A 12428-nucleotide genomic window follows, 5' to 3' on the forward strand; every position below is an offset into this window, starting at 1 on the left:
TGACCCTGAGACCACTCGGGGCCCAGCGCTCTGGACCCCTCTGAAAAGGGAGGCTGCCCAGAAACCCTCCCTCCCTGCCCTGTCTGCACCTGTACCCCTTCCCCAACCCTCCAGAGGAAGTGGCCAAGTGGGGCTGGGTCAGGGGTGGTTGACCCACTGTGCTCAGAGCTGACAGATGGCCCACGCCAGGGAGCTGTCCCCCGCCTCCCCATTCTTCCTCCTTAGAGAGGGGTCCCTGCGGACCTTTGAGAGCCCCTGAGCTGCCCTACCAGCTGCAGGGTCCCCGGCCAGCCTCTGTGGTGGGCTCTGACCTGCTGAGGCCCACTGTCTCTGCCTCCCACCCACCCATTCTCTCCTCATCCCCTCGAGGCCACCTGGCACCAGGCTGTCTTGGCCCAGCCCAGCTTCCTGGACACCCCAGCCCTCCGCCATTTGACCCATAGCCTTTGAGAAGGTGGCCTTGGGCAATGGTCATTCTGTGAACCGAGGCCCTTGCAGGCCCTCCTGGAGCTGCCCGAGCTCCCTGCAGTTCTTCTGGGTGCCAGGCACGCCTCCCCTGGCATCTGACACAGGAGCAGGACATCGTCAGGTCCCAGAGCTTCTGGGATGGGGCAGGGTGGGCAGACATGGAGAGATGGTTTCGGTGAGTAACAGGAAAGTGTTTTCTGCACAGTAGGGACCTGGTTCACAGCAGCCTCCAGGAGCCTGCTGGCACTGGGGAGCCTAACAGGGACTTGTTAGGGGACAGAAGCAGACCTATGGGTGAGAATTGGGCTTTCCGTGCTGTGTAGCAAGGTGCTTTCTTCACTGGATGCAGCTCCTTGCCTCAAGCTGAAAACCTAGAAACACACTCTGAGAACCCTGTTGGGGTTCAGAGACATCGGACTCTCTCTTAAATGTGGGACACTAAGCTGGCCTGGGTAATGCATGCCTGTAATCCCAGCGCTCTGGAGGCGGAGGCAGGAGGATCACCAAGACCAGCCTGGGGTACACAGTGAGTTCATGGCCAGCCTGAACTACGTGATGAGATCCTGCCTCAGGAAAAAAAAGAAAGGAAGGAAAGAAGAAAGAAAGAAAGAAAAGATGAAGAGGAAGGGGAGGAGGAAGAAAAAAAAGGGGGACCCACACTTTACCTTCATTTTCTGTAACTAAAATTTGAAAGCATTTATTGTAGAAATTTGGAAAGACATTAAAAGACAAAACACTGGCCAGGCATGATGATGCACACCAAATCCCAGCACTCGGGAGGCTGAAGCAGGAGGATTGCTGTGAGTTTGAGGCCAGCCTGGGCTACACAGTGAGTTCAAGGCCAGCCTAAACTGCGTGGCAAAACCTTGTCTCCAAATAAAAATAACAGACAAAGCACTAAAAATTTAAAAATCACTCAAATCCTTCCACCCTAAGATGACAGTGGTTTTAATTTTTCTGTATTGTTTTTTAGGCTTTTTTTTTAACATGTTTTTTAATAATTGAACTCACAGCATATCTTTTTTTTTTTTTATCGATACTGGGGATCAAACTAATGACTGCCTGCTTGCAAGGCAGGTGCTTATGTCGTTGAGCTAAATCCCCAGCCCCAGCACATGGGTTCTTGTTGTTGCAGTTTCATTGGAGTTATCTGTTTATATACCTCGATTGATAACCTAGCGTTTCACTTAAGGGTCCACTGACACTGCCGCGGTTAGAGGTTATTACATCACCACAACATGACTCATTCTCCGGGGCTCTCTGCTCGCTGTTAATGTCACGGCCATTTCTCACAATTACACCCAAGGGGACAGACACCTTTGCATGTGGCTCTGTACTTGCAGCCTGTTCGCTTTAACACAGTGTCACATAAGTAGACACAGGGGCTTGCTTGGGCACCAGTGCCTGATCCGGTGCAGGACGGGGACCAGCCCCGTGCCAGGGACCAGCTTGGAAAGCTTCAGGCCTGAGCGTCTCGGCCCCAGGGTCCCTCAGGAGCACAGATGGGGAAGAAAAGTGTCCAGCGTCTGCCAGGAGCCAGCAGACACTGGCTGGCTGCCGCCCTGCTGCGTGCTGGCTGCCATGGTGAGGGTGGCGATGGCTCGGCAGTCCCCAGTGGTGCGACTCTGCCCCTGCCAGTTCCCCTTGGCGTCCACGCTGTGTGGGCTGGTGACAGCTGCCTGGGACCAGGCTGGTCCCATCTGTAAACCACAGGGAGCCCATGGAGGTCAGGGCCCCCAGCTGCCCTGGCCAGGGACATGTGACTGGCACCCAGAGCGCTTAGAAGAGAAGGGACAGCCCACTGGTCCTCCCCTCTCTCTGACCCCCCTTTCTTCTTCTAGGGCCCTCAGTGGGGACCCCGCAAGCCCACGCCTCCCCAGCCATCACTGCAGAGAGGAGAGGCTGGTGGACAGCAGCCCCGGGGCCCCCCACCACCTGCAAAGGGACCCTGCTTTCAGCCTGTCACCTGTGCCCTGGACCCCAGCACCTCTCACCTCACTGCCTTCCCCACGGCCCTCCCTTAAGCCCCTTAGGCCGCTGCACCCTCCTCTCCCAGCAGGCAGCCCTGGACGGTCCACACGGGGCCTGGACTGCGGTCTACACTGCTCCCCTCCAGAAGGCTTCCAGCAAAGCTTCGAGGCACAGGCTCCCAGCGTGCAACCCTCTCACCTGGGCGCTCCCTCTGCCCTGTCTCCCCCAGCTCGGATGTGGGGTGAAGAGACAGGCCTGGGTCTGATGGTGACCGTGACATCTGTGCTGCCTGGGCATTACCTGCAGGGACCAGGTATGCTGGGTGCCCCGCAGCCCTCTCAGAGTGCCAACGACACGGTGGCCCCTCTGAGGGGGAGGCCAAGGAGCCAAGCTGTTGGATGCCCTGTTGATTGGGGTTCTGCCCTTCCAAGAAAAGCCACTGAGGACTTTTTCTATCCCACCCTCCTCCAAAACACTCTCTGAATTATAGGTAATAAAACTTCAAAAATCAGCTCCAATCAGCCTAGGGGCATGATCTATAGTCCAGCTTCTAAGGAAGCTGAGACAGGAGGATCACTTGAGCCCAGGAGTTCAGGGCCAATCTGGGCAATATGGTGAGACTTTATCTCAAATAAAATAAAGTGAAATAAAATAAAATGCGCCCACCTACATGCAGGGCCCAGCTGCCCTCTCTTCTCCTCTCCCATAACATCGGGATGACCTTGGCTCACCCCATAACAGGTCTTTTGTTTTGTGTGTGCTAAGGATTAAATCCATGTTAAGCAAATATTCTACCCCCCGCAGCCCTTTTATTTTTAAAATTTTTTTAATTTTTATTTATTTATTTAGTCTTTTTCGTTTTTATCGGTACCGGGGATTGAACTCACGACTGCCTGCTTATAAGGCAGGCGCTTATGCTGCTGAGCTAAATCTCCAGCACCTCTATTTTTTATTTTGAGACAGTATCTCATTAAATTCAAACCCATGCTGGCTTTGAACCTGCAATTCTGCTTCAGCTTCCTGGGTAATTGGAATTATAGGCGACCACCGGCTTGGTAAAGAACATCTTTATTGAGAAGTGGTTCCCATGTCCTGTGATCCACACACTGGAATCACACAATTCCAGGCTCGCAGGGCCCTTACGGAGATGTGCGACCTTTCCACAGTTGTTTAGGGCATGTATGTCACAACCACAAAAGAAACCCTGCACCCTCGGCCATCAACCCCGAGCCCCCAGCCCTGGCGGCCACTCATCTACCTTTTGTCCCTGTAGGTTTGCCTGTCTGACTGTCACCAGAAGCTCAAGGCCAGCTTGGGGTACATCACGAATTCAAGGTTACCTAGTAAGCCCCTGACTCAAAGAAAAGAAAAATGTACATAAACCTGAAGCTCTTGAGAATCACTGTCATTGTCCTCTCTCTCCTGGACAGCAAGACGTGTGTGACCCTGCTCCCTGCCTCCTGCCCCCATGGCACATCCCACACACACTCATAAAGTGTCAGCACAGGGGTGTGGACAGCACACACAGAGCTGAGCCCCACCACCACTGCCTTCCTATGAGGCAGGTGCCGACCCCCATTTTACAGGTGAGGAAACCGAGGCCCATATCTGGCGTTAACCATTGGCTCTGGGCCCGCCATCAGCACCTGTGAACTAACCGAAAACATTCCCTGAATCAGGACCAGGCGCTGGGCTGGGTCCTGGAGACACAGCAATAAACAGGCTGGTGCTGCCCACAGGGCAGTGGTCTTCTAGAAGACAAACCTGACCCTTTCGAATCAGTGCCACCTCCCTGCCCTTGGATCTGATACCTCCTATGGCGCCTGGCCCTCAGGAGCCCCAATACCCTTGCAGCCCTGCCCCCCACACTGTCCCTCTCCCTTCCTGTCACAGCCCAGGCCTCCTCGGGGCCACTGTCCACCTCGATACATGCCACCCTCCTCTCCCACACAGCCTCCACAGCGACAGCCGCCTCTCTGTCATTATCCCCTCCAGGAAGTCTTCCCTCCCCAACTTCCGGCCAGGGGAAAAGCCTCAGAGATCCCCATGTCCCTCTTGAACACAGAGGTTGCCCTCTCCTGCAGCCTGGGCTTCTCCGAATCTGGCTATTGCAGCCTCGTCTCTCTGTCCCTCATTTACAAACCCCCAAGCTCGTCTTCAGGTTCCCCCGGCCCAGTACCGTGGTCACTAGCAGTGACACACAGTCTGCTCCCAGCCATGCTTAATGAGAAGTCACTTCCGTGCACCAGAGGGCTGGAGAGAGATTCAGGGGTGGCTGGATGCTCAGGGTGCTGCGTGTCACCTCCCCAGGGCTCTGCTTCCAGGCCAGGATTTATTTGTGTGTCCCCAGCTCCCAACATGGCCCTGCGGAGAGAAGAGCCGAGATGGGGTCAGCTTGGTGGGCTCCAGGTGTTGGCTACATAGTCTCTCCGTGCCTCAGTTTCCTGATCCCAGAAAATGACATCACCTCCTGCGCATCCCTGCAGGCCTCGCCGGGCAGTTATGAGGGGCCATGGGAGGGGTCAGTGCCACACACTGAGGTCTCAGAGAGCAGACACTATTGTCTGGCCAGCTTCCTGACATTCCCAACTTGGGCACATTCTGTTTCGTTTTGCAGAATTCCAATCAGTTTGACTTTGGCTTTGCCTGGAGGCCCGGACCATGGTGGGTGTTCCCACAGAGCAGGGTCTATTCAGGGGCTTTTGCTGGGAAGGTTGGGGGTTGGAGGAGCCGCTGGGGTCCAGCTCACCAGACTTGGGACAGACACCCCGCCAGCCCCATTTCTACCTCCCGAGATGGGGACTCTCTTGTCAGGGAGTAGCCTGGCCTGGGGGGCCTGGGCAGAGGAAGGACCCTCCTGCCCCTGAGGACAGGGAGTAGGCCTCGGGCCTTCTCCTTAGTGCCTGGCCTCCTCCATGGTGGCCTCAAACAGGCCAGGGAGCGGCCTGCAAGGGTGGCTCTCAAGATGGCCGCCTTGGCCGCCAAGGTCTCTTCTCCTCCCAGGGCGCCTGAGGAGAGAGAGGGCGCCACGGCCAGGCCACGGTCACTCCTCAAAGCCCAGGGGTGCAGATTGGGCGGGAAGCATGGGGCGGAGGGAGCTGGGTGGGTGGGGGGTCGGGGAAGAGCCAGAGAGAGGGGCCGGGAGAGGAACAAAAGGTCCCTTTGTGGTGCGGGGCAGGGAGAAGAGGGCGCGCATTACCCAATGCCCAGAAGCCATGTTGGTAACAAGAGAACCATTCTCTGCCTTGCTTGGAAAACAACTTGGAGCAGAGAAAGACAGGGAGAGATTTAACCCCATGGGCGCGGGCACAGAGGCCTGAGGCCACAGTAGAAGGTGTGGGCCCGGGGCACGCTTGGGGGCCTTTGGGTCCCCGAGCCACGCCATTTCCCGTCTCCCAGGCCTGGCCTATGCCAGTGGGGCCCAGACTCCCAGCATGGCCATTTCCTGTCTCCCAGGCCTGGCCTATGCCAGTGGGGCCCACACTCCCAGCATGGCCATTTCCTGTCTCCCAGGCCTGGCCTATGCCAGTGGGGCCCACACTCCCAGCATGGCCATTTCCTGTCTCCCAGGCCTGGCCTATGCCAGTGGGGCCCACACTCCCAGCATGGCCACTTGGCCCCACCCCAGCAGCTTTTGGAGCGGGACTGGAGCCCCAAGCTGCTACCTGCCTGGGCCTTGACCGATGTGACCCTGTCCCAGAAGGCGCCGGCCTGGCCCACCTCGGCCTCCAGAGGATCCCACATGGCTTCCTGTTCCAGGCCTGTGCCCACATGGCTTCCAGGGCTGCGGCCTCCTATGGTGAAGGGCACAGCCTTTCCTGAGAAAGCCCCTCCCATCTTTGTACAGTTTTGCCTTCCAGAAAGCTTTCCCTAAAATGTAGTCAGATCTCTTCATCCCCGCCCTGCTTTCTTACCTTTCCTCACCTTCTACCCATCAGCCCCGCTGCCCAGGCTCCTGGAGGCCATGTCTGACGACAGGGCCAGGAGTTGCCCTGCATCCTGCTTTCCTTCCCTTCCCTTCCCTTTCCTCCCTCCCTTTCTTTCTTTTCTTCTTCCTTCTACACTGACAGAGCCCTGGCCCTCTGCCCAGCACCATTCCAACCTTGGGATTATAGCAGTCGACAAAGCAGACCACCCTTGCCCTCACGGAGCAGAGGTTTCACCGCCCAGGAAAAGGGTAAGAAACAAGCCTAGAAGCTAAAGGCAGACAGTCCTACGTTCCGTGGCGAACAGCAAGGCAGGTAGAGGGAGACAGAGCCAGGAGGCACGATCCATTAGACAACAGTGGCACACACCTGTAATGCCGGTGCTGGGAGGCTGAGGCAGGAAGCCTGCAAGCTTGAGGCAGGCAGGGCTACACAGTGAGACCCTATGTCGGTAGTAATAATAATAATCAGTGATTAATAACAATAATGATAAAAATGAAAGAGCTGGAGATGTAGCTCAGTGCTAGGTAAAATTCCTAGAGAAAGAGAAACAGCCTCTGTGAAGGTACAACATCAGAAAAGACCCAAGCAGAGAAGGAAGAGCATCATGTGCAAAGGCCCTGAGGGCGGATCTGCCAGGAGGCCATTGCAGCTGGAGCTGCGTGAGCCAAGGGAGGTGAAGGCCGGGGGGCATCAGACACGTAGGGTGGGAGGGTCTGGTAGTGCAGGCTAGAGGGGTAAAGGGCCCCGTTTAGGATGGGCCAGAGGACAGCAGTGCTGCTCACCCACAGTAGGGGCTCAACCCCAGGAGGGACACCTGGTAGGAGGTCCTGGCTGCCTACAAGGACGGAAGCCTCCCCCTTGGGCAGGGTGTCTGTTGTTTTATTTTGCTGGTTATTTTTAGCATTATGTGGGATCGAACCCAGGGCCTCTCACACCCTAGGCAAGCACTATTTTTAAATTTTATTTTCAGAGAGGGTCTTAGTAAATTACCCAGGCTACCTTGAAGTTGTGACCCTCCTGCCTCAGCCTCCTGAGCATCTGGGATTACAGATTGCACTACCATGCCCAGCTCTTGGGGGCGCTTTCAAGCTTTAGAGTTCTGAAGACGGTCCCACCCCCAGCCTTTCTTGCTGTGACATCAACAAACAGCCATCAAGGGGAGGGGGCACCCCACTTCCAACTTCCCGGGCCCCTGGCCTTGCAAATCCTCAACTTGTGCATCTGTAAATCACATCCACCTGGTCGATGTGTGGGTACATTAAAAACAAAGCTCATTTTTCAGGGGGCAGAAAGGGGCTCAGAGAGGTGAGGTCACAGCTCTTGGTGACTGCCAGGACTCCAGTGCCAGGGCTCCCCCTGTCTCTTTCTGCAGCTGCCCACATATCTGCGGGGTCCTCGCTGTGTCCACCGCACTCAGCACCACAACAAGCAGACACAGCAGAGAGGCCGGGGCAAGAGAGGGACGTCCAGGCCCAGGAGGGCAGACGGGCTCCCTCCAGCGAATGGCCCTGAGCCCTGATGGGCTGTGGCCCAGAGGACCGTGTGAGAGCAGGGACAGGAGCAGGTGCAATGCAGGGTCCAGCAGGGTGACCTCAGGCCGGAGCAGCACCCAGAGGAGAGGAAGAGACGGGCAGGAAAAGCAGGGACACAGGACAGAGGCCGGGGAGGGGGCACTGCAGGGCTGGGGCCAGGGCGGCCTGCGGGGGCGTCTGCAGGGGACGCAGCAGGGGCCACACCCTGAGAGCCGGCAGAGGCATCCCAGGCCTCACCTCCCACGCGCCAGCCACCTGGATGCTCTGTTTGAACCCTCATTTTAGTTCTGTGCCGCTTAAAGGTGACCTTGAACAAGCTCTGACCCTTTTAAGATTTTACTTTCTTATCCGTGAAATGGAGAAGGTATGGGCACCTTCCTCACAGCATCGTCCAGTGAAGGAATAAACTCCAGAGGGGCCCCCAGCTGGGCCAAAGCGCCTGCCTGTGGCCTGGTCCTTCCCTGGCACCACGGATCATCACCACCACCACCATCATCAAAATCAAAATCAAAACTTGAAATTCCCCGCGGCACTTAATGTTGGTACAAAATATTCCCTATCAAAAATAAATAGCCAAAGCACGTACCAACTTCCCACGGTGAACATAATCATTGCAGACCGCAAACGTGCACGAATAAAATTAGTAAATAAATAGCTAGCAGGCGTGGCGCAGAGCCTGTAACGTCTGAACTCTAGGAGGCTGAGGCAGGAGCGTGGCAAGCTGAAGCCCAGCCTGGGCAACTTAACAGCTTAGCAAGACACTGTCTCAAACTAAAAAATAGAAGTAAAAAGTACAGAGGAGGTAGCTCAGTGCAAAGGCCTTGGGTTCAATACCTAGTACTTCAAAATAACGAGGATAATAGTAAGTTTTTTAAAAAGGACTCCTTACTGATTTCTATTTTTGGGCTCTGCTCTCTCTGGGGCCACCCCCCACCCCCACCCTGCGTGTCTCTCTCTTCTGCCGCCGATCTGGGCTCCAAGGGCACCGTCCCCCCTAGGCAGACCGGGCTGAGAATCTCCTCCTTGGGATCTGTTCTTTCCCAGTGGAAAGGATGTATTACCCTCATTTCCAGGGTACTGAGTGGGAAACTGAGGCTTGGAGGGATGTCCAGGGTGGCGGGGCTGGAATTCTGACTGGGGAGAGGCCGGGCTCTCCCCTTGTGTCCCAGGCCAGGTCCTTCTGTCCCCCGGATCCATGGCCAGAAGATCCCCGGCTCCACATGATGCTCCCCCTTCTCAGAGAAGGCACCCCCACCGCCTCCCCTTGCTGGCACTCGGACAGGAAGTGGCCAGGCGGGTCCCAAGGGAGGACAGGTCCGAGGCACCCAGTGGGTAGCAGGATGAGGCCGCTGCTGAGGCTGGGCACAGCCCAGGAAGGCAGGAAAGACACAGTGGAGGACCCAGGGAACAAGGCCTGGCATGGTGACCCAGAAAGGGGGCACCGGGCAGGAGAGAAGGCCCAGAGGAGGGACGGGCGGTGACAGTGAAGGCCCCGGGCTCGGGCTACTGTGCCTATCGGGCTGCCATGCCCCCACCCCACCAGCTGGCACTGAGAACCCCCAGGATCAAAGGGGTCGGGCCCCAACAGGGCAGTGAACTTGCAGGCAGCGGGTCACGCGGGGCGTCGCCCTCGCCCGCGTCACCCACCCGCCCGGCAGCCCGGACGGAAGCCTCTAGGCCATTCCACGCGGCCCTGTCGTCAGTCGGCCAAGTCACATGTGGGCAGGCGGCGGGGCCATGGCGCCTTCCGGTGACTTGCCCGCCTCCACCCCGCCCCTCGGGATCCTGCCTCCACGTTTGGAAAACAACCGAAGAAATCAAGTGGAAACACAAATCCGCCACCCGGTCCCTCCTGCCCCCTGGGGCAGAGACCCACCCCCTCCCCTCACCGCAGCCAGGAGGACTCGGCGGCCAGCAGGGTTTGCCTTGGCGGGGCCCCATGGCACTGCCACTCTGTACCTGTCACACGGGTGTCTGGGCTCCCCTGCCCGGGGGCACCTGGGATGCCAGGCTGGATCCCTCTTTCACGCTTCCTCTGAAACTTCCAGACTATGGATACAGGGCCAGGGAAATTCCAGGCCTGGCTACCCCAAAGACTGGCTGGTTACCTGGGGACGGCCCGGGCCCTCTGCGGGTCTTAGCTCCGTCCCCGCACTTGGAGCGGTTAGCATCGCCCAGCTCCAGGGCTGCAGGGACCAGGGAGGGGAGGGCGGCCCTGTAAACCATAGCGAGGGGCCCACAGCACTGCCCCTCAGGACGGAAAGTCAGCTCCACTTGGGAGACATGAATTAAGAAGACAATATAGGGTCCCCAAGACCCAGAGCCCCAGCCTGATGCCTCCCATGCCCTCCCATGCCTCCCGGCCCCTCTCCCCAGCCCTTCTTAGAGTCCATGCATGGCCACCCTCAGCCTGAAACCTGGAGTGGGCGGTCACCCAGGGAGGTCCAAGCAGAGTTCAAAGTCCAACCCTTACCCAGGTCAAACCAAGGCTCCTTGGCCAGCCGGGTGTTTCCAGGAGGACCCTCATGTCAGATTCAGGACTCTGCAGCCAGCCCTGGATGGAGGAGGGCACCCGGCCAGCCGGGACCTGCAGTTAACACTCCGGCTTCAGCCCAAAGCAAAGGCCAAGGCCGGGGTTCCTGGGGAGGGGAGGGCGGGCATGAACCAGTTTGAAGGGAAACCTGGTCAGCCACCATGGGATGACGGTGACAGTGATTCAGAAATGACTCTGAGGGGTCACGGGAGAACAGTGGGGCCATTGATGAGACGGGGGTGGGTGAGGCCAGTCTAGGGGCAGGATGGTGACAACAGCTTGGGAAGTGGACATTTTTGGGTGAGAAGCAACCTCAGAGGTCACCCGAGTCACACGTGAGGCCAGGATTCCTTCCAATCGAGGATCTTGGTCAGTGTGGCTGCCAGGCCCGCAGGGCTGGGCCAGCCATGAGCTGCTCTGGGGGATGCAGTGGATCACAAGTGGATCGAGGGGAAACCCACAGACCTGATGGGGTCTAAGGGGCCAGGCCCACCACAGGGCAAGCTGCCGGGGAAGGGAGGGTGGCCAAGGAACGGCCGCGTCACCACTGTCACTCAGTTCCTCCGTGCCAAGGGCCCCTCATTAAATCCTCACAGCCATCCTGCAGGTTGTATGCATGACTGACCCCCATTACACAGCGCTCCAGACAGATCCAGCAGACTGTCCGGGCCTCGCAGAGCTGAGGGTGCCCAACCTTGTGCTACAAAACCCTGCGTGATGGAAGAGATGTGCGTAAACTGAGGCCCTGTGGATGAATAGGAGTTCTCCAAGTGACTGTGAGGGAGAGGTGACTCTGGTTGGTGCCCAGGCCAGGAGGCCCATCACTCCCTGGGCAGATTGAGGCCCCTCTCTATCTCCCTACCTGTCCCCAAGCCCTTTGATGAGCCAGGGTGGGGAGGTCGAGGTGAGCCTGAGTCCCCGGATGTGGCAGGACCAAGGTCTGAGCACATTTCCATTCTGGGCCACAGTTTGCAGGCTGCTGGGGGAGGAGCAGCTTGTGACCCCCGGGCAGCGGGAGCTGGGGTCACCACACGCCAGCCGGCCGCTGGATTTCCTGTGGGTTCCAAGTCTGTGCGTATTCCCGGGGTCCCCAGTGTGAGCTAAGCACCCTGCCTTGCCTCACGCCTGTGCAGTACAAGAAGAGACTGTGCCGGGCAACACAGGTGCCCATATGTCCTCCCACTGGTCCCTTCCAAAGGCCCTGCTGCACGTCTGCTTCTGGAAACCTCCTTCCCTGCAAGGTTTGTTCACAACAGGTACCCAATTAGTGTTCAGTGATGGAATGGGAATCGAGTGGACTGGGTGGACAGGGCCCCTGGGGCCCTGGGAAGCTCTGTCCCACGGTGTTCATGGGGGATAAACTGGGTGTTAACCTCAGCAACCAACTCAAATCACCCAGGTTACCTGGAAACCCCTCCTTTCATTCTCTGGTCAGTCTCTTGAACTCCTCTTCAGCCTTCAAAGCCCCAACCTGACTCTGATGCTACCTCCTCCAAGTCTTGCATTCTATCTGTGCATGCTCTAATCATTGTACTCAGTGCTGGATAGTGCCTGTCTGTCTGTCTGTCTGTCCGCACCCCCTCAGCCCACAGCCAATTGAGGGGGAAAGCTTTATTGAAGCTGAGTCCTCAGCTTGATGCCAGACAGGCTGAGGAGCTGATTGTTGGACCTGAATTGACTCTATCACTGTATTGGGCAACTCATCCCCTCTCTGGGCCTGTTTCCCCCTCTATGTAAACTAGATTTGCACTAGGCAGCCTCCAAAGACCTTTCACTTCATTGCCTTCTAGAATTCTGTTCTGTTGCCTGTCCCCCATCTGTCACTGACTTCAGGCCTGCCCCCTGGGGCCCCAGCCCTCAGATGGGTGACTCCCCTTTGTCGCCTGCCTTCATCATCACCCCCAGACCCTGAGCTCCATTTTCCAGGGTGCTCTCGGTTCTCAGCCCTCCCCACCCATCTGGCCTGCCTTGCTCCCTGCAGGGACACAGCGCATC

At 57.5% G+C, this 12428-nt stretch overlaps 1 long non-coding RNA gene across 1 annotated transcript in view; it reads right to left on the reverse strand.

Moving 5' to 3' along the window:
- Nucleotides 1-3491: 3491 nt before the first annotated feature.
- Nucleotides 3492-12428, reverse strand: part of LOC134474855 (uncharacterized) — a 45758-nt gene continuing 36821 nt past the window's right edge. Inside the window, exon 2 of the long non-coding RNA XR_010045743.1 lies at nucleotides 3492-4803. This is a non-coding gene — a long non-coding RNA (uncharacterized LOC134474855). The remainder of the gene's footprint in view (nucleotides 4804-12428) is intronic.

Source organism: Cavia porcellus, unplaced genomic scaffold (genome assembly GCF_034190915.1).
Source record: "Cavia porcellus strain 051 isolate PalLab524CR breed Dunkin Hartley unplaced genomic scaffold, mCavPor4.1 scaffold_40, whole genome shotgun sequence".
Taxonomy (NCBI): domain Eukaryota; kingdom Metazoa; phylum Chordata; class Mammalia; order Rodentia; family Caviidae; genus Cavia; species Cavia porcellus.